We start from the raw sequence: 23626 nt of genomic DNA on the forward strand, positions 1-23626 counted from the left end.
TTTTTTTTTTTTTTTTTTTTTTTTTTTTGAACCTAGAACTCAGATGCAGTGTTTGGTGCATCACAGGACATATTCTGATGACACAATGAGAAGCTTAGCACAATAGAACTATTCAAAGGGAACAAACTGCAAATGATACACAGAAGTTGCCATATCTTACCTGAACTGTCTATATAAGGCATCTTATTTTGTGAAGAAAAAAAAATCTACTTAATCTACTGTTGGTTTAGGATTTTTTCTTACTCATAAACATATTTCTAACTGATAAGAAGAGGAGATAATGACTGCCCTGACACTTTAAGCTAAATAAATTGACTCTGAAAATATGTGAAACATCTTGTTTTAGACAAATACAAATTGTCTTGCCCTTATGGCCTTCTAGCAACTGCATTTGCTTGATCTTCACCCCTCTCTCTAAATTTTCTAGTTTTCTGCCCATCTGCATTTTTGACACTCCTGTACTTACATCGTATTCTTAAGCTATACCAAATTACTTGTAATTTCCACTCCTTTTATCTGAAATGCCATCCCTCCTTTTCATACTTTTTGGCATCTTGGAAATTTTTTCTTATTTTTCAAGTCAACTCAAATATCCTGTATCAAGGGAGCCGTCAGTGACTATATCCAGTTCCCTTTGCCACATTTTCCTCTAAAGTTCCCTAACTCCTTAAATGTAGCTCTATTATAAAAATTGTCACAACAAATGCCACTGAATTACATGTATTACTCCACAGTCGAAACTCTGGAGGACATGCTTTTTTCCATCTGTAAATCTCCAAGACATTCCATACTACATGGTATAAAGTGGGAACCTGATACATGTTTTTGAAAAAAAATGAGTTGGTTGAGGGTTAGATGGTGTGATGACATGAAAATGTTTAACAAAAATTCAACTAATCAAAGCATTTTCCAGAGGATATGTCATATAGGTGATTACAAGGCAGAATATATCAGCTCTGGATAGAATAAGGCCACATATGACACAGAATTTATGTTCTTGAGATAGTAAGGCATATCCCTAGAGCAGTTTGATGTACGGCCTTTTATAATGTATTTGTATATATAATTAGGTAAATGATGCAAATAATATATTTAATATAATTTGGAGGACACCCTTATCTTTCTTTTGTTAAGTTCAAAAGTAAGTTAGTGGCTTTCTTTCATCCAAAGTCAAAGGCTCCTAATCTTCTATTTGTTTTGTTTTTTCTTCTCCCACAATAAAAATGCACTAAAGACAACAGTCAGATATGTTGGCATCTGACAAGTTTATTGAGTTTCTCCTGACCATTTAAGTTATGCTTTACTTATTTTTAGACACATATCCAGAGAATTTAAAATACCATACATCATTAATTTTTACCACTAATACCAATATACTTATAAACTTCCTATATTATAATCAGTGCTAAGGTGTAAGCCTGACATTGTGCAGCAAGCAAAGAAAAATTTTATTTACAGCAACCATCTTCTGGTTTATATTCATTTTCTGCATTTGGGCTTCCTATCCAATCTATAAGAATTCCAACCTGTGAAACTACTGAATTCTCCCTGACTTGATTAAAATGTACCTATAAATTATTGCTTATCCACCACCTCTCCCTCTTCTTAACAAATTAATTTTATTCAACTATCTACTAGACCTTGAAACAACTACAGAACAGCTGATCCCATCCACTCTAAGGGAGGAATACTGGTTACGTGAAGTCAACTGTGACATTCCCTTTCAGTCACACTGAAGGAATGGCTTTAAGTATCTTTTCTTCTCTGTCACTGGACGTGCACAGGACAACAATTTTCTGCAAGTCTGTAGGCAGCCATCTTGAGACCATGAGGAGTGCCAGACTGAGGCCATAGCTTTTGAGGCAAAAGAGAAAGAAAAAGGGGAATGGAGAGAGAGAGGACAGAGAAAGAGGGACAGAGGAAGAGAGAGATAGCAAGTAATTTCTGATGACTCTTGAGCTTTTGACTCAACTAATATAGGCATGTAAATGATCCCTAGACTTTTTGTTATGTGATTAAAGGTTCTTTCTTATTTCAAAGCTAATCTGAGTTATTTTTCCTTGGAGAAAACAACCAGATACATGTGCCCTGACTCCTTGGGAATCCTTCTATTCATTAATTCATGTTAATTACCAGACCCTTTGTTCCAGTTCAAGTGATGAAAGATTACAATAAATAGGAAAACTAAATGCCACATGTTTCTCATGCACATATAAATGGTGAGAGTCTGTAAGATAATATTGTACATAACTAAATTAGGTAGAGATTGACAGGCAGTTAGAAATGGACTGGGCCCATGATAGAGCCAGAGCAGAGATGAGAGAAGCCAGGTCTATGGTCAAGGGCTGAGTTAATGAAAACTATGCTGCAAGACAGACATATGACGGCCAGGCCTGCAAGCCTCCCCAGAGATTTAAAAAAAAAAAAAAAAAACAGTCTAAAGCTTAACTTTAACTAGCACCATCTGGTCCAATGAGACTAAACAACATAAGGCACACACAGAAACAATGGAATAAACACATAAACAGATGACCAGAACACTTTGACCCTTGTTTCTACCCCTTTCAGAAACACCTTTGTTTTCTTCTGGCTATTTGCCCTTGATACTTACTTTGTTTTTCTATTAGATCAATATTAGTTAAGTGACTGTACTTCTAATCCTGTATGTTAATTATAGTTTGACATAAGGCAACTTGTGATGTGATATTGCTGCATTTAAAACCCCTAGACAAAGGGACTCAGTGGCAACCTACTTTCAGAACCCCTCCTGTCTCTCAGGAGTTTTCTCTTAATAAACTTTTCTATTCTAAACTGCTCTGTCCTCGAGTCCATTCTTCAGAGTTGTGAGACACAAATTCAGCACATCTACCATAACAGATTGGGAGTTACTTCCCTATCAAACTCCTTTCTTAGTATGGGCTCTGGAGTAACCAAAATCATTACAACACATACCACACTAGATTTACGTCCTATTTCCCATGTACTTGTACCGCAGGACGCCCCGTGGTGGGTATCTCCCTTCCAGAGGAAAAATTGGAACACACTACAAGATTATATCAATCAGGCCAGGCATGGTGGCGCACACCTGTAATCCCAGCACTTGGGAGGCTGAGTGAGGCAGGAGGATCACTTTGAGTTTGAGACCAGCTGGGCTATGTAATGAGTTCCAGGTCATTCTCAACTACATAGTGAGACCCTATCTCAAAAAGCCAAAAAAAAAAAAAAAACAGATTATATCAGGTACAGAATACCTCACTAATTCTTAAAAGAGCTCACCATTACAAGGTGACAAAATGGCTGACAAACTTTACTCTTCATGACCCAGGATATAATCATGTTTTTCTAACAATGCCACTGAGGCCTTCCTACAGGCACGAGTTTAGCTCCTTATAAGTAAGTCCAAAGTCAAAGGGCCTATTATTAGATTAGTCTCTTTTTCTTGCTGTTTAGAACTTGTGTGCTTAACTGTGCTCAGTTTTGCTCCTCCATGATTAAAGCTACACATCTGCTAAAGAAAAAGATGCTTGATATTTATCAAAGGCCTCTTGATAGACCACCTTTGAGGTGTGTCTGACTACTGATCAAAACAATGACTTATTTCAGCAGGAAGAAGTCAGAGTGGTCTTCACCCTTTTCCAGTAACAAAAGTTAGGGACACCTATTCAGAAAGGGGAATATTGCAGATAGCTAAATTAAGTAGGGATTAAGAGACATTTAGAAAGGTACCAGGCACAAGATAGAATCAGAGAAGAGATGAGGCAAACCAACTTTGTGGTCCAGGACTGAGTTGATAGAACTAAGCCTCAAGATGGAAGCAGGATATCTGGGACAGCAAGCATCACCAGAGATAAACAACAGCTGGAAAGGACACTGTAACTAGAATCATCCGGTCCAGTAAGCCTGAACACTATAACAAATATGTAGAAACAATGTAACAAAAACATAGATAGATGAGCAAAACCTGGCCTTTACTACTACTTCTTCCAGAAATGCCTTTGCTCTTTTTGGTGCTATGTGCCCTTGCTACAGACCTTGTTTTTCTATACAATCATATTAGTTAAGTAACTGCATTTGTAATCCTATGGATTAATTATAGTTTCACTCAAGGTAACTTGTGATGTGATTTTATTGTATAAAATCCCCTAGCCAAAGAGCCTCAGTAGCAATCCATTTTTGGGAACCCTTCTGTTTCTCAGGAGCTTGCTCTCGATGAACGTTTTGCACCTTTAACATGTTTTGTGCTTGAGTTTGAGTTCATTCTTTGGAGTAATAAGACACAAATTTAGCATATCTAACAGGTTGGGAGTTATTTCCCTATAACAGTAGCATTAGATTTGCCCATAGATATTTAGATAATGATCAGTGATCCACCTAGCCTTGTTGTAAACATTTGTCTGTTAACATGCCTTAATCCATACATTAAACGGGGAATGCCTGATAAACTGTATACAACTAGAGGAGTTCCAGAGTGGAAATCTATATTATCACCCTGTTAAGGATATGTAAATGGTTTAATCTCACGTTAAATGTCAGTGTCTGAATGCCAAGGCCCATTTGAATAATCTTCAGTAGGAAGTGAAAAAAACACTGAACAAGAAGTTTGAAATGTAGGCATTGGTCCTGCATAAGATCACAAGTATATGTATTCTTTGGCAGCCTTAAAAGATAATTGTTCCCAATCTTGGACTCAGTTTCCTTATCTACCATTGCCTCTTGGTGTGCTCAACTCTTTTATTATTTAGGAAATATAAGCATAATATTAAAGGCTTATGACATTTTCAAGGGTCTGCAAATTTTTTTTGAAATCTTGGACTGGTTTCCAAATTTAAAAAAAAAAAGAGAGAGAGAGAGAGACTGCAAATTGAAAAATTCTAGTTAACTGGCTGGAAAGTCATCATGTCAGGTTGTCAATTGCAATACTCAAGGCCAACATGACTTACTTATTCCTAAAATTTATGCAACTTTTAAGAATTATTTCAAATTGCATACAGTGGTAACTTGACACTTATTGTTAAATGATTCTGGGAGATGCAACAATTACCCAAAACAGTACCAAACTGTTTAGACTGGAAACACAGTGAGTCATTAGACTATCAACAGTGACAAATTCTAGCTTGCACATTGAGCACCAAAGTATGAATTATAGGACAAAGTTTTTGGCTTAAAATGTGTCAGGAACCAAATCTGACAAGTTTCAAAGCAGTCATATGAATGCATACCAGAGTTTTCAGAAGTTAGACCCACTTGGTTTTGGAAATATGCCTTTTCTTTGAAGTATTATTATAATAAGATACAGTCTAGAGCAATAAATGTAAAGTTCTAGAAACTACCCAGCAATTAACATAGCCTTGGAGAGCAGTTCCCACCAAGAATAACATCCACATTCTACCCACAAATCCTTGGGTAACCCTTGCCTTTGTGAGAGTGAATTGTGAAGCTTGGAATTAGGGTATTCCTACTTAGTACAGCCTCTTAACTGCCAAACTCTAAAGAGGACTCTGACCCGCCTTCCCTTGGCCAGTAAATGAGGAAACTTCTAACAGAAGACAGGGTACTTCACCCTCCCTACAACTCTGACACTCACAGAGGCCCGGAACCCAGTGAAAAGCCCAAAGCAGAACTCTTACTTTAGCATCTAAACAACTTAGACAATAAGTTAGAATTCCTGAGGTAAGTAAGTAGCTTCTAACCATGTCTACCAACTTTCCTTTACCCACTACACATAGCAGTGAACTCCACGTTTCTGGAAGAAAGCATCCAAGGCTCTCTACAGCTTGGCCTTTACTTACTCATCCATATTTCCTATGCTTCCACAGGTACTAACTTTTGCTCTTTTTATATTTACATGTAACCACTTTATGTTTCCATTTCACTTGATGTGTTCTTTACTTTGGTACTAGGCTTTCTCCTGTTCTCCTGGCTTTGGCTGTTGAACTTTCTTAGATCTAGTTGTGTTGAGAAATAAGCTTTTCCTTTGTGCTCTCATAGACAGTGTGTACACAGCATTGTTACAGAATCCACCACATAATTTTATAAGGGATTTCCTTTTGGGAATATGAGTTTTAAAAGAGCATAGCCTCTGTCGAATGCATCTAGATCACTGCTATCTAATATAGCTTCTGGAGACAGATTAGATAGATAGGAAGGCAGGAAGGACTGAATTAGTGAGCATTTGGTCCTCCATACTCTGTTGAATTATTGTGAGAATGAACTGAGAAAAGAGCTTTGAAAATGTTATCATTTTTCTCTAGAATACACTGTATAAAATAAGGAAAATAATCTCCCTTTAAAATTCATTAACTGTCTGTACAGAAATAAATAGAATTTGCCTAGCACAAATGAAAAAGCCTGTAAAGACTGGACCCACTTGGGGTTGAGAGATATGAAGAAGCCTATGGCAGTCAGCCAAACCCAAGCAACAGCAGAGGGCCCCAGGAAACAGTGTGGAGTAAAGATAAACAAGACTGGCTCTGTGATTGTGTGGGCATGGAGCTTCTGCACCAACTCCAGCTCCAAAGGGCCTGTTCTTATGTTCTGAGCTCTGACTGGAATTATATACACTCCAATGTCCCAAGTTCCGCAGGATGACTCACATTTTCTACTTGGCTTTTATTTTGAAAGTCTTGTAATGCTTCTTTAAATTAAAACATACAGAGCCCAATATAGCAACATTTAAACATTTCTACCTTAAAAATGAGAGTTAGTTCCTTGACTCCCACATCCTCACCCTGTTACTGCCCTGCATTTCTCTTCTCCTTCACAGTCCAAACATTAACATGGTTGTCAATTTTCATTGTTTTCACTTCCACACCTCCCACACATCTTTCACTCTGTTCATGCTGCCACCCCCTCACTCCAAGGAAAGAACTCTCATTAAATTCTCCACTGGCTTCCCTGTCACCAAATCCAGTGGATGGTTTAGTCCTCATTTTACCTTTTTTCTAAGTGCCGTTTTATATTTTTGACAATTCCTTTTCTTTCTTTTTAATTCCTTATACATTTCTACTCCTTACTTTGCACAATATCACTCTGCCTCATTTCTCCAGCCACCAAAGTCTACTTTAATGGCTTTTTCACCCGTATACACCCATTAAGTGTTGGCCCCAATTGCTTTTCACTCTTTTGTTCCCAAGGGAATTTCACAACCCTGTACAGTTTCAAATACTGCCACAAACAGTTCTCCAACCTTTCCACTAGAATCTTGCATTCTTTTAAGACTCTTTCATATAGTAAATGATATCTGTCTATACAGTACACAAATGAAAAATCAAAGAGTCATCTCAACTTCTATGTCTTATCCATTAACAGGTCCTTCATACTCTCTTACAATATCTCTAATGTCAATCCTTTTCTACATCTCCTTGTTGATTGTCTAAATTACGCTTATTCCACTGGGCATGGTGGCTCATGCCTGTAATCCCAGCACTCGGGAGGCTGAGACAGGAGCATCACTGTGAGTTGGAGACCAACCTGGATTACATAGTGAGTTCTAGGTAAGTCTCATCTACATAGTGAGACCCTGTCTCAAACACTCCCCAAAACAAATAAATAAAAATAAACTTATACCAAGTTATTATAATTTCTCATATGAACTGCACTAAGAGTCTACTTAAACCATATACCTAAAATCTGGAGCCCACAGGCAAAAAAAAAATTTTTTTTCACAGCACTAATATGCATACAAGCAAAAAATATTCAATAAAACATTCTCAAATAGAATTAACATGTACAAATAATTATACACCATGATCAAGTAGGTTTTATTCTTAAAAGGAAAGGCTGATTCAATATTTTAAATGTTAATTAATGTAATCTACCATTAATAGGTTAAAGAAAATACAAGCTGAATCTACACAGAAAAGAATCTGACAAAGTTCAACACCACTAAAGATAAAAACTATCCAAAAAATAAGAAAAGAGGGAGGAATTGCAAAATGAATAAATAAATACATTACTAGATGAATAAATAAATAAATCTTACCCTAGGTATCATGCCTTATATAAAATTTAAGCTAAAATGGATTTTAGATTGACATGATACACTAAAATTATCTTCAGGAGAAAATCTTCAACATCTAGCATTAGGCAAAGATTCTTAGACTTGATACCAAAATCACTATCTACTAAAAAATTGACAAATTAGATTTATTCAAAATCAGAAACTTTTATTTAACAAAATACTCTATTAAGAGGATGTAGGCAAAAAAAAAAAGAAAAAAAAAAAATCCTGGGCCAGAGATTTGGCTTAGTGGTTCCACCACCTGCCTCACAAGTGCAAGGGCCTGAGTTCGATTCCCAGTACCATTAAAAAAAAAAATCTGAAGATGTAGCCCAGTGGTGGCTAACCTATGGCATGCATGCCTCAGTTGGCTGTTTGTTATCATGGAAAGCTCTAGAAGGTTTGCATGACTGATGCAAAGTATGCAATGGGAGAACATATTTCAGAACCATATATTCAGGAAAAAACTTCTATACAGGGCGTTTAAAGAACTCCCCATGCTTGACAACAATAAAAAAAGCCAGTGTAAAAAGGCAAAAGATTTGAATATGCTATGAAAGAGGAAATAAATTGGAAAAATAAGCTCAAAAAGGCATAAAATATCATTAGATGCTATAGTTTTAATGTTTGTGTTCTTCAAATTAATGTCGAAACTTAATTTCCAATACAACAGTATTAAAAGTTGAGGCTTTTAGGAAGTGATTAAGTCATGAAGACAGAGACCTTGTGAGACTGATGACCATAGTAAAACACTTGAATGACCCTGTTTGTTTCCTGTATAAGAAAAACAAGAAGGCACCTTCTATGAAAGAAAGTGAGGCTTCACCACCTTGCATCTGCTGCCACCTTGATCTTGGCCTTCCCAACTGCCAAAAGTGTGAGATATAAATTCCTGTTTTTTATACATTAGTTCAAGATATTTTGCTATAGTCGTAATAAGAAAATAAGACACCGGACATGAGGAAAATGCAAATTAAAAGCATGATTAGCTACCACTACATACTTACTTAAACAGATACAGGAAATAGTGACAGCACGATGATGGCCAGGATGCAGAGACCCTGGATTACTGGGCATTGCTGGAGAGAAGCTAAAATAAAGCTGAGTAAAGCTGGCACACAAGCTTAAGTATCTCATGGTCTCTCTTACATGAATATATATATTTTTATATATTACATATTACATTTGTTTACATATACACATATACATATATTTACATATATGCATGTTTATGTAAACTATGAAACAAAAGACAGATAATAAAAAATAAAGACAATAAAATGCACTGTAATCCAGTGCAAAATATATCTGAAGATGCACCTTGGCTTAATACAGTTGTCTTATATGTTTTACATGCTCTTTGTCTATTCGTCTGGTTTTGAATCTCTATATATTGTAATTAACTTTAAAAAGCTTTATAAGATAAATGAATCTAATACTGGAAAAAATGAAAGGGGGGGAGGGAAAGGGATAAAAGAATGGAACTGAAATGTGTTATGTTAAAGTACCAATCCCTTCAGAGAATGTAATCATTATGTACTGCAAACACATATTAATAAAATCCAAATAAATAAATAAATTAGAAAAAAATTGACATTTTCATAAAAATCTAAATGTTTAATATCTCAGCAGTTTCTTTAAATACTAACATTTAACTACCTAGGAATATACTTCTAAGCATTCATCATAGAGAAATGAAAACTACACAAGAATAAATATAGTGATTTTACTTATAATAGTCAAAATTGGAAGCAATACACATGTCCTTCAGTGAGTGTACTATTAAACAAACTGCAGTTTGTTTGCAATTCTATACCATGGAATACTATATAGCAATAAAAGGGAGTGAACTATGGATACATGCAACAACCCTGGTAAAACTTCAAATACTTTTTTTTCATTTTTGCTGAATAATAAAAAATACCAAAGGTTACATAATTGATTTCATTTATACAGCAATCTAAAATGAAATGAATACTCCTAAGTGAAATAAATAAATCACACATGTGTAAATACTGAATAGTTTCTCTGGTGTGAATAAACTCTAATAGTACATAAGATCCTAATGAGGTAATAGACAATGTGAAATAGGAAGATGGGCTAAAGGTGTGGGGAAAGTGGGAAGGGTGGGAGAAAGGTAATAAGGGAGAGGAAAAAATATGAGAAAATGAAAAAATGGAAATAAAGTATTTGTAAATAGGGAAGGGAAGAGGGGATAAAGAGAGGGTGGGACAAGGGGAAAAATGAGAACCAAGACCTGTAATGTAAAGGTACAAGATGCCAATAATGAATGTAACTGTACTGGATACCTAAAGTATACCAATAAACTCAATTTAAAAAGTAAAAATGAAATGAAGATCAAAAGAGTAATCACCAAAGATTAAGTATATGATGGGGATAAGAATGAAGTGGGTAGCACAATGTTAAGGCAACACAAGGAATCGATTTGTGATGGAAACATTCTGTATCTTGACTACCAGTATTCTAGTGACGATATTGTATGATAGTTGTTTTTGTTTTTTGTTGTTTTTGCTTGTGCTGGAAATTAAACCTAAAGCCTTCACATTGAATTATATCCCCAACTACCCACTTTCTTTAATTTTAAACTTTGAGACAGAGTCTTGCTAAGTCACTAAATTGACCCACAGGGGCTTGACCTTGTGACCTTCCAGCCTCGCTCTTCCAGGTTACAGGCAAATGCCAAATGCCAGTCGAGAGTTTTATAAGATGCTGCTGCTAACTACAGCACTCTGAAAAAAGAGATTAAAGAGGATATAAGAAAATAGAAAGGTATTACCTGCTTCTGGGTAGGAAGAATCAACACAATGAAAATGGCCATACTACCAAAACTGATATCCAGATTCATTGAAATGCTGATTGAAACTTTAACAGTATATTTCACAGAACTAGAAAAAATAATCTAAAAATTCATTTGGAACCAGAAGAGACCTAGATTAGCAAAAGTCATCCTAGGCAACAGACACATGGCAGCAGGCATAACAATTCCCAATTTGAAACTATAATACAAAGCCACTGTGATAACAACAGCATGATACTGGCAAAGAAACAGGCCTGAGGATCAGGGGAACACATTGAAAGACACAAAAACAAATCCAGATGCACTCAGCTACTTCATCCTTGACAAAGGAGCTGACTATCCTCAGTGGAAGAAAGATAGCCTCTTTAATAAATGGTGTTGGAAAAGCTGGATCTCAACCTGTCAAAGATTAAAACTGGACCCTTATCTTTCACCATGCACTAAACTAAAATCCAAGTGGATTAAAGATTTAAATATTAAAAAAGAGTCACTAAATCTGCTGGAAGATAAGGTAGGCAGAACTCTTGAAGACATTGGCATAGGAAAAGACTTTATGAACAAATCCTCAGTAGCACGGGAACTAGCAGAAAGAAGCAACAACTGGGATCTCATTTTATGAAAAAGTTTCTGCACTGCAAAAGAAACCACCAACAGAGCTAAGAGATAACCTTCAATGTGGGAAAAAGTTTTTACCAGCTTCTCTCAGTCAAAGGACTATTATCTAGAATATGTAAAGAACTCAAAAAAATCAGACCCCCAAATATAAAGACCCAATTCAAAAATGGGCACCTGAAATGAACAGATAGTTTTCAAAGAAGTGAAAGCATCTAGTAAATATATGAAAAAATGTTCCACATCACTGGTCATTTGAGAGATGCAGATGAAAACAACACTGAGATTCCACCTCACTCCACAAAGAATGGCTGCTATCAAGAAATCAAACAATAAAAAATGTTGGCAGGGTTGTGGGAAGAAAAGAACCCTTCTCCATTGTTGGTGGGAGTGCAGACTGGTGCAACCACTATGGAAATCAATATGGAGATACCTCAAAGAGCTGGGACTAGGGGTTCCATTTGACCCAGCCATCCCTCTGCTGGGTATCTTTCCAAAAGAATTAAAAGAATCATATCACAGTGATATATGCACACCCATGTTTATAGTGGCACAGTTTGTAATAGCTAAAACTTGGAAACAGCCAATTTCCCATCAGTTGGAGACTGGATAAAGAAGATATATTTTTTCTATAAAGTAGAATAATACGCAGCCATAAAGAATGAGAAATTAGAGTCATTCCTAGGAACATGAATGCATATTGAGGTTATACTCTTAAGTGAAATAAATAAGTCACACATGTGTAAATACTGAATAGTTGCTCTGATGTGAAAAACTATAATAGTACATAAGATCCTAATGAGATAATTAGTAATGTGAAATAGGAAGAAAATGGCTAAAAGTGTGGGGAAAGTGGGAGGGTAGGGGAAAGGTAATAATGGAAAAGAAAAAAATATGAGAAAATGAAAAAAATGGAAAAAAGTTTTTGTAAATGGGTAGGAGGGTGAAGGGAGGGCAGGGACAATGGGGGGGGGAGAAAGAAGACCTGTCGTGTAAAGGTACAAGATCCCAAAAATGAATTTAACTGCACGGTATACCTAGAATGTACCAATAAACTCAATGAAAAAAAAGCCTTTTGCAGAGTTAGAAAAGAAAGGACATAAGGAGATACCTCAAAGAGCTGGAACCAGAGGTTCCATTTGACCCGGCCATCCCTCTCCTTGGTATCTTCCCAAAAGAATTAAAAGAATCATACCACAGTGATATGTGCACACCAATGTTTATAGCGGCACAGTTTGTAATAGCTAAAATTTGGAAACAGTCCTTTTGCCCATCTGTTGGAAACTGGATAAAGAAAATGTGGTTTTTTTATAAAACGGAATACTACTCAGCCATAAAGAATGAGAATAGAGTCATTCATAGGAAAATGGATACATATTGAGGATACACTCTTAAGTGAAATAAATAAGTCACACATGTATAAATACTGAATAGTTTCTCTGGTGTGAAAAACTATAATAGTACACAAGATCCTAATGAGATAATTAGTAATGTGAAATAGGAAGTAAAGGGCTAAAGGTGTAGGGAAAGTGGGAAGGGTGGGGGAAAGGTAATAAGGGAAAGGAAAAAAATATGAGAAAATGAAAAAATGGAAATAAAGTGTTTGTAAATGGGGAGGGGAGGAGGGGGTGAAGGGAGGGCAGGGAAAGAGGAAAAAATGAGAACTGAGACCTGTCATGTAAAGGTACAGGATCCCAATAATGAATGTAACTGTATTGTATACCTAGATTGTATCAATAAACTCAATAAAAAGAAAAAAAAGCCTTTTGTATATAAAAAAAGAATTAAAGTAAGTTACTTACATATTTTTTCTCTCCATTGGACTTTAAATTACTTAAAGGCATGCATTTGACCCTCTTGCTGCTAATTCAACCACATCACCGCAACCAACAGTATCATCTCGAAAGACCAGATTTGCTTCTCAAGAGGTACTCAATGTAATAAAATAAAATTAAATTAATAAATAAAATTGAAGCTCTGTTTTTAATCCTTAGAACCTTTGAGAGGTTGTCTTATTAACATTTTGGATAGAAATAACAGCTCTGTTTAAATTTCGAGCATAAGCAAAAAATTTTAAAGGCAGATATTGGAAGTTCATGAATTATTCCATGAAAGCCGAAAGACTGGAGTCGGGTCCTAACACGGTGACGGCAAACCTCTTGCATCTTTCAATGATATGAAGAGCCCCCTGAAGCACGTGTGCCACAGGTTTGCCACTTCTGTCTTAGGACATCATTATATAGCCTTCTCTCTCCCTGTTTGTTCCTCTGCTTCGCACAGAGATACTCGCTTCGTTCCTTCTCCACTGAATGGCTTCCTCTTTTCCTCTGCACAGGATATGAAGGAAATAAGCAATCTCTTGAACGATAGTCTCTGTTTTTGATCTAAGGTTTATCTTTTTTCTACTGACCACCTCAGCTGGACTGGTCATCTCTTGGGATTTACTGTTCCTGTCAGTAAGGCTCTTCCCTGTTCCTGTGTGGAGATTCCTCTTTTGTCTCATAGTTTTTAAGGTTTTATTTATTCTTTATATCTTGTAGTTTCTCATTATGATGTGCCTGTGTTTAAATATAGTTTCATTTTTGTGTTGAGATATACTTTTTAATCTAAAGATGAAATTGTGGTTTTCTTCTGGAAAATTCTCAGTGACTATCTCCTCTAAAACTGTTGTTGCTTCTCCCTATTAACTCTATTCTGTGCTCTCTCTGTTGTGGTTTTGACCTGGAATGTTTCCCCAAAGCTTCATGGGCTCAGGGGCAGGGCTTGTGAAGATGTTCAGATTATACCTCTTAGGAGGTGGTCTCTGTACTGTACTGCTGTTAGGAGGTAGGACCTGGATGGAGGCAGGACACGAGGAGCATGACTTGGAAGGACACATTTTCCTCCTGGCTCCTCCCTTCCCTCTGCTTCCTGGCTACTCTGACAGGAGCACCTTTCCTCTTCTGTACCCTCTGTCATGCAGTTCTGTCCTGGATCTGACCCACCACGGATTGTCACCTTGGGCCAAAATAAGCCTCTCCTCCTTTAAGTGTTACGTGTTTTGTCCCACTATGCCTCTTAATGTTTCCCTTGTATTTTCTCTACCTCAATCTCTTGTACTATATAGTGTGTGACTCACGTTCATCTTCAATTTATTATTATTAAGACCCAGCTACTCTACTACTGAATTCATTTATAGAACGTGCTTCTCCCTTCTTGTCCTTCTTTCTTCCTTTCTTTCTTTCCTTCCAAACGATGAATTTTTTCTTTTTGTATTGCTAGCCAAAGTTGGCATATATATGCTTTTATAATGCCCTACAGAAGTGCCAAACATGGGCATTAAATCCATTTAAAAAAATACTATAATCAATCTGAAGTAGATATATTTGTTAGTAACATATATTCAAGAGTATCCACAATGAATGTTTTTTATTATGTACCATAAACTTGTAATAATTTTAAAAATCAAGATGAAAACTTTTCTACTTATTCCATGTTCTAAGTATGACATTCCATACTGAAAATGATACATTATCTGGCATTATATAAATTTTAAATGTACTTTATAAAATGAGGGAACAACCACCTGACATAGTTTTATGACAGACACATAAGTTTTATGACAGTTTGAACATTCACATGATAAAAACAAAAAGCAGGCTTTTATTCTTACTAGATTCAGACAAAAATATGGAAAGAACAACACAGAAAATATGTTTTATAATGAAGTTCTCTGGGTATCGTGGATTTTTCTTTTTGAATGTTCAATGTTTCAAAGCACCTCTGAGAAACTGATTAAGCAGAGAGACAGCCTTTATATTACAAATGATTCTCATTATCAAATAGGTTATTGATAGGAATATGGTACTGATTTAACATTCCAGGTTTCACACAATTTGCTATTCCCAAGCTCATAAGTAGGAAACTGTTGCCTATAGCTGAAGATGAGTGTCTTCCTAAGCACAGGGTAACAGAACAGTAAGTCCTGCACACATACATGTACAGAGATAACAAGATACCATGGGATGAACGGCAATTCTTCATACTGTTCCTAAGGAAACTCAAAGATCTGTGCACAATGACAGTATTTTTGTAAAGTGGCTAACATTTAAATGCATTTCCAGTCTTTCTCTTCAGATCTTATTTCTGACAACTGACATTATGTCACCTACTTCTAACATGTCTCATGAATTCCTTTAACATTACCCAGTGGGTTCTACCTGCTCATCTTCCTTTCTAGCATGCTTGGAGGAATGCACTATTGGACATTTAAATAAATCATCACTATATGACAAAGACTGTATGTTCATTGCAATCTTTCCAGCAACTTACATTTGTAGAGTGTTTGTTTTTTTCAAAATATCTTTGTTTGTTTGCTCTTAAAATCAATCATATAAGGGTTAAATTTTATCACTAAGTCACAAAAGCTTAGACATGCTTCTGGTAATTAGCCTACCAACATAAGCTGCCAATAAACATTCTGATTAGATGAAGTAGTAAGAATACTGACTTAGAGATTTAAGGTCTTATTTTATTTTTTTATTTTTATTGAGTTTATTGGCATTTTAAAGTACATGGTACCATTACATTCATCATTGGGATCTTGTATTAAGGCCTTATTTTAAATTATGACTCGCCAGTTTAAAAGTTCGAACAATAGTGGAAAACTCAGTTAATATTTCTGAATCTTAATTTCCTCACACCTAAATTTTAAGAAATACTTAATTAACTTGTTTCTTATATAGCTTTAGTAAACTAGGGTACGTGAATGCATCTTTTATAAGATCTGGCATATGGCATATGGAATCACGAATACATAAATAATCATGGAATAATGAATGTATACCTAAGAGTTACCTCAGAGTTGTGTACTTAACATTTAGCTTTAGATTAATTAGGTTTTCATCTTTCTTCTAAGCATTTGATGATAACAATAGGAATATCCTAGCCCTGTTCTCTTTCCTAAGGAAAAAAGGTGTCCTTTCACAAACATTGCTCTGAGATAAGCTAAATATTTGGAGGAATTAATTAAACACGCTGATTCCAATCTCATCTGAGAACCCAGGAACATCACTACAAAGAATATGTAAGCCATAGAATGCAAGAAAATGCATTTCATGAACCAGCTTCTCTCAGCCACTACTATGTGCAGCACTGCTTTCAGAATAAGTCCAAGGCCAGTGCAGTTTAATAGCATATTTCTCCTGCCGCTGAGACAAAATACACAACATCCACAATGTAACAAAGGAGAAGTTTATTCTGGCTCCCAGTTTCAGTGTATTCATGGACAATAGGCTCCTAAGCAGAAGAGGTAGAGAAGAACAGCATCCTGGAGGAAAGTTATTCACATTGCAACCAGGAAGCAAAGAGAAAAGGAAGGAGTTCTGATCCGGCCCCACTTTGGAACGTGGGCCTGTCAAGGGAAATCTTAGTTCTAAACTATAGCAAACAGGAAAGAATCCTATATATCTTTAGTAATATTTGCCATGGACACAGGCAGGTAAAAAGCAATCCATCTTTACCTCACCCATAATAAACATGTATTTATACAAAGAAAACTTAGGAGTTTGAATAAATTGCATTAGCAAATATATTCAAATCTTAGGGAAGCAAACTAGCAAAGAAATATGAAAACATGATGTTAATGACATAGGCATTAATTAGGCTATGACGCTTAGATATAACTCAGATATTGAATGCCATAAGATAGTATGTAAAAGAAGAGTGATGTGGTCAGTTTTCTTTCAATCATTGTTTCTCTACCCCATCTAACATATTAGCATTATCTGAAGAGTACCTTAAAATTTTTAGAAAAGCATGAATGAGTTTTAGGGCATTGGTACTCTATTGGTATTCTATAGTACCAGTGGATGTTATAATAAATTCATCTAAATTCATACTAGGTATGAGTGACCTTACTGACTGTACAATAATGATGCATCAATACAGGTTTAGCAAAAGTAACAAATGTTTCACTGTAGTGATGTCAGTAATGGAGTAAGGGAACTATCAATGTATGATATGATATAGCATATATCCTAAGTCTCTGTATCTAGTGCTTACCTTTGTGTGAAACTAAAGCTGTTCTAAAAATTAATGCCTAATTTAAAAACACTGGTATCATCTACCTTACCTGAGATCAATGAAATCATACACTCTGGTTGGAAATCAGTAACAATACTTCTGTAAATTCATTCTAAAGAAGGGCTGGAAACTACTAAGTTTGATCAATTTTTGTTTTGGTATCCCTTCCTGTTTCATCCTGAGATGTATATGTATAATTCTTTTCAGAAATTCCCCAATACATGAAATCTCTGACAGATTTAGCTATTTTCTACCCCTAATGAATTAATCATAGAACAAGGAAATGATGTTATCTTTTGGCTAGACAATTTAAAAAAATTTTGCTATTCTTTGAGGACAAAATCTGAGATTGCCTTAAAAAAAGATGCTGTATTTCACATTATCTATTATACATTTTGTGAAATAGGAAGAAAACTTGCAAAGGGGAAGAGGAAGTGGGAGAGGTAGGGAAAAGGAAAGAGGGGAATGGATTAACATGAGAAAATGAAAAAATGGAAACAAAGCCTTTGTAAATAGAGAAGGGTGAAGGGGTTGAAGGGAGAGGAGGGTATGGGGGGAAATAAGAATCAAGATACATTATGTAAAGGTACAAATCTCCAATGATGAATGCCATTATATTGTATACCTAAAATATACCAATAAAATTTCTTTAAAATAGCAAGACACACATCAAAGTCTCCTAGTCAAAAAAACATAAGGAATCAAATTTTGATATTTAATAAGAAAGTATAAATAATGGCTATACTTTAAAGACAAGATTATACTCTTAGCCAGGATACAGTTCTTAAATTAGGGTCTTTCAATTTTTGAAGTCTATAGAGGTCCACAATAACTGTTTTTTACCTTGATCTTTTCTTTATGGTGGTATTCTCAAGGTATAATAAAAATATATGCTACTTAATTGGATAAACACCTTATAATTAGTGTGGCTTCAAGAATTTAAAGTCCTCATTTTTGTTTTTGTGTTAAAATCAAATAGATGTCAAATTGTACTACTTTTATTGCCCTAGGATAATAAGAAAAGAATAATAGAGGACTTGATATGAAATTATGTATTCAAGTCAAATGAAGGCAAATGACCTCAAAGATGACTACTCAGACTAACATTTCAGTTGTTTGAATATAATACAAACAATACAGAATAGTTCTAGGAGAGTTGTGTCAATCCAGGGTACACAATAATGATTGCTCATGGATTAAAAAAAAAAACAACAACTGTGTGGAAGCAGTTCATACCATAGGAATGTTGTAAAAAGGTGAATAAATGTGAACAAACATGATTTGTCACACTAAAGTAAAATTTTTCATTTATATTGAATTTGCAGTTCTCACTGTATTTCAGGTGTAAAACTGTTTTAATAGTGTACAGCAGCTCTTAGAAAGTGGAATTTAAATCGTATATTCTTATGTGTATTCAAATAATACAAAATAATTTAACTTAAATTTAGGAATTCTAGAATAATTGATTTTCTTCGTAAAGGATAAATTAGACCAGTTTGAGAAACACTACTACTTTTTGGCTCAGCAATTGATGTTTGCCATTGATAACTTTGATCTTATGGATGGATAATAAGTATGTTTGGAATTAGACATCAGTAATGCCTAATATAACTTCTGAAAATAATCTGGAAAACCTAGAATTTCTATAGAAAAAATAATCTACTTCTATAAAATTTTAATCTTCTTTGCATATTTTGAAAGTATATAACCTGGTCTATTTTCAATAATTAAAAGAATTTATAGCTCATAAATAATTCTAAGGAATCATATGATAATCTTATTCTTATGAAGGTCTCATGGTTGGAAATATAGTTTTTGGAGCCAGATTCTCCTGGGCACAAATTTGTAATGTGCTGTTCTGTTTGTGATATGATTCAAAGGTTTTTGGGTAACAGTAAGAGACTTATCACTGTGGTTTTCTCTCAGATTTTGCAAAACTACCTTAGTCTCCTAGTTTTCTTCATGTGTAATATGAAATTGTTAGAAAAGATAATTTCTTTATTCTCCTTTGTGCCTGCATTGCTCTTCGTCCCCTGACTAGTTAATGGGAAAGAACATATGACTGCATATTTCTTCTACCTCACTTGAATCCTTGGAGTCAATTGTGTTTGAAATTTAGAAATATTTTAACTTTAGAAAGTTTACAATGTATGTACCAGGAACTATATAATAGTTCCCAGCAGGACAGGGGGCAGAAGCCTATAATCAAATGTATTAGTACTTCGTCAATGAAATATATTATTAGTCACACTAAGTAGGACATATCAAAACTATAAATAAATTTACATTACCTTATTTTCAATTTCTGCCATCAAATGAATTTTTATGCCAAGACTATACAAAACTTTTGGCTTTTCCAAAGTTTTAGCTTTTAGAGTGCTAGATAAGCATTTGAGGATCTGTATAAACTACTTGATGGATTTCTTCCACCAAGAGAAGCATGCTATAATGAAAACTATAATAGGACTTAAGACTCCAGATTCTAAAAATTGCAATCTATCCCTGACTCTTACCGTTCAGCTTTATGAAATCAGATAATATTACCTCTCTAGAATCAGCTTCTATATTAGTAAAAGAAAAATTTAAATAAAGTTCCTTTAAAAAATAATAGTGTATTTTACTTGAAAGGAACTAAGCACACTATTAGTTTTTGTTTAACAAAGCCTATCTCCATTCATTTTATAAACACTGTGACTTACTATATGTCAACAATTTTCTATGTCATGTTGATATCGTCATGAATAATATTCTCAGTGAATGATTTCTGGTGAAAGTGAGATGAACAAAAACATGTAAAAAAGTAAACAAACATTTTGAATCTTGATGAATGGTCTAATAAAAATTTAAAAGATAGTACTATAGACAGGGACTAATAGGACACTAAATACAAGCACAGTTCCTACAGTAAAAAATATTTAACCTTTAAACCATCAGGGCTAAAACATGAAACAAAGATCAATACAATCTAAAATATATCTTAATGCTTGGAAATGTGATTATAAGAAAAATGAAGATTTATTCTCCACTTTCAATACCACAACAGCAGCTGGTAAGACTATCATTCGCCTTTATTCAATATAACATAATCATATCTTTCTCTCCTCTAAAGAAACAGTAAAAACAATCTTTCCTCTGTGTATACAACAGGATAAAGAAATCCTGATGATATATTTTAAGTCCTAGTAATAAAAGGATGTCAGCATCCTTACCACCTAAAGACCATAAATAGCATGGTCTCCTGAAAGATTTTTCTCAGAGCTCAAATACAATTCCATTAAGCACATGCCCCAACCTGATTTATATATGATTAGATGTACATGTCCTTGGACTGTCCCCTCTATAAAACATCTTAGTAGGCTGGTAAGAATAGCTCCACACTGTACCTTCTAAACTTTCTTGTTATCCTCTCCTATTTGCATTGTCTAGAGGCATAATTATTCCAGCTGAATGAACACTGGGATTTCAGAAGGTCCTGTATGGACTCTTCTTAGATTTTGACCCAGAGATGTTTTGCTTGGCAATCCTTTCCTGGATTTCCTTAAATTCTTAACTCTTGCAGGACAATTTAAATCACATTGAAGGAAAACAAAAAGATGCTAATTGCTTTTTGTTTCCTGAGGCAAAGAAATAACCTTTCATTCACCTTTCTGTCATGTACTGAAAATAAGACATGTTTTCTCAGGCAGTTTGTGTTAGGAAGACATTTTAGATTTTTGTTTTAGAGTTTAGCTGTATAATTATAAAAAAATATTTCACTGATTCTCAACAGAAGCACTACTGCATTTAAGTAAAGAAAAATTTTCATTTTATGAGTCTTTTCCACACATTTGTAGAGTGTTTGCTTTCCCTGGGATTTTTCTACTAATTGTCAATAATCCCCTGTCACAATGACAAACAAAAAAAATTCCACCCATATTTCCAAACAAATCCTGCAAGCTGTAATATTCCAAGTTAAGAATCACTAAAGCTACCTCATTCTGAGAAAAAGAAATAGAAATGTGGAAACAAAATGCTTTGCTAAAAAATACAGAGGCAACAAATGTGAGAACTGTGGCCACTGAGTGCTCTTTCCATAAAAATCACATATCCCTCTGAGCAAAACATAATTAAAATTGGATCCATCATTTTCTTTTTAACCTTGGAAAACTATCTCATAAAATCATCAAGTATAGAGAGTTAAAAGATACCTCCAGATGGAATCTATCTAAGTCATCGGCACTGCACAGAGATATAACTCAAATCAAAAACATAATCTTCTAAAACTGACAAAAACTCATGCTTTCTTCCCAGCAGCTTATTTAGTATTCAATCAAGGGTGAATTGAAAAGAATGAAGAGCAAGTAAATAAAGGAAAACTACTTTCTTGGAATCCAGCTGTGTGACTTTAAATTTCATTATTTATATTCTCTAAGACTCAACTTCTCCATATGTAAAATATGTTGGATTTGATTTTTTTATCTACTTTTTCTATTTGATTATTTTTAAAGACCATTATTTTATATGAATGCTTTTACTTTATTATTTTGTAGATCACATTTACTTCAATTCAATTCTTTTTATATTATGAAAATAAGAGAATTTCAATCGCTTCTGAGACTACATTTACACAAATTTTTCTCCTACACTCACGGAGTACAGTTTTCTGGTTAATAAAATAATCTGGCAAACACAAGCACGTGCCATGTATTACAAATAGTACAAGTTATTTCTTCAACAAGCATGTACTATTGAGTATTTTCTACTATTCTATGCTCTGAGACACATATGAATTATACACTTTCCCTAAATTCAAAGAAATTGCAGCTGAGTCAAGGATATAAAACATATCTTTATAACATAAGAGATATTGTAATTATTAACTAAGCAACAAATTCCATGTACCATCAAAGCAACACTTAATGGAAAATAGTGAAAAGTTCTTACTGACTGACTGACTAAACACATACAAGATGTCAGTTATATCATTGCCTTCATAAGTTATCATTATGGATATGAAATATTAAACTACCATGGAAAAAAATTCTAGTTAATGGGGAATTCAATCTGATAAAATATCCAATGTGTATTAACTGTTTACCTATAACTACTGCTTGCTGAAGTGAGGAAAAGGAAAAACTGAATTATGGAGTAAGAAAAACTTTTGGCTTCAATTCTGGCTCCAGTGCTTAGATGTTACATAAATTTAGAAAAGCTTCATCACCTCTTAGAGCTTATTTCATCATGTGTACAGTGATGAGAAATTGTTGCAAATAATAAATAAGGTCATCTATATGAAAATGACAAGTTTATAAGTCTTCTATAAATATGAACTGTCTTTCCTCGTGCAGTGTGAAAAATTTTAGCATTTTCACCTGTCTTTGGATAGTATTTTTTGACAGATTGTATTTTACAAAAATATTTGCAACATTTCTCATACCATATACTCTTTTCAAAATCTGCCATGTTATTAATAAGTAGAGTCTACAAATCCTCCCTTTGAACCTGGGCACCCCTTTGTGATTTGCTTCAAAAAACAATGTGGCAAAAAAAATATGTGGCAAAAGCTATGCTATATCCTTTCCAAAATTTAGTCTTGTCAGCTTCTGTTTGGCTCTTTCTTTCCTGGGATAATAATCTTTGGTCCTTGACATAACATTAAGAAATTGGTTACCCTAAACCATGCATGATGAACAGATAACACGAAAAAACTACATAAGCATACAAAGAGCAAAGGATTCTCAACTAGAAATATAAATTTAACATTATTTTTTATTGCTGGATAAAAATGTTCAAACTCTTCAGCATTCTTATTATTATTAATGTTTTAAATTAAATTATATAACAAACAATAAAATGAACTATACCTGATAATTTGACAATTTTAGAGTTTAGCTGTATAATTATAAAAATATTGACTTAAGTAATAAACAATAGGCATGAGTAAAAATCTAGCCAAAATCAAAACTTTCAAATACAGAAGAAAAATCCATAAGAAAAAAATGGGATTTTTGAAAGTGAACTGTAAATTATTTATTTTAAAACTTCTAAATATGTTCTTTTGCAGGTGATTTAGCTCAGTAGAGTTCTGCCACCTGCCTCAAAAGCACAAGGTCCCGAGCTGGATCCCTGGTTAAAAAAAAAAAAAAAAAAAAAAA

The 23626-nt window shown here is 34.4% G+C and overlaps 1 protein-coding gene across 1 annotated transcript in view; it reads right to left on the reverse strand.

The window, feature by feature from the left end:
• Dlg2 (discs large MAGUK scaffold protein 2) overlaps positions 1-23626 on the reverse strand; it is a 1815033-nt gene that overhangs the window by 1256999 nt on the left and 534408 nt on the right. The window lies entirely within an intron of this gene.

The sequence above is a fragment of the Fukomys damarensis genome, unplaced genomic scaffold (genome assembly GCF_012274545.1).
Source record: "Fukomys damarensis isolate Sample0158 unplaced genomic scaffold, DMR_v1.0_HiC HiC_scaffold_16, whole genome shotgun sequence".
Classification (NCBI taxonomy): domain Eukaryota; kingdom Metazoa; phylum Chordata; class Mammalia; order Rodentia; family Bathyergidae; genus Fukomys; species Fukomys damarensis.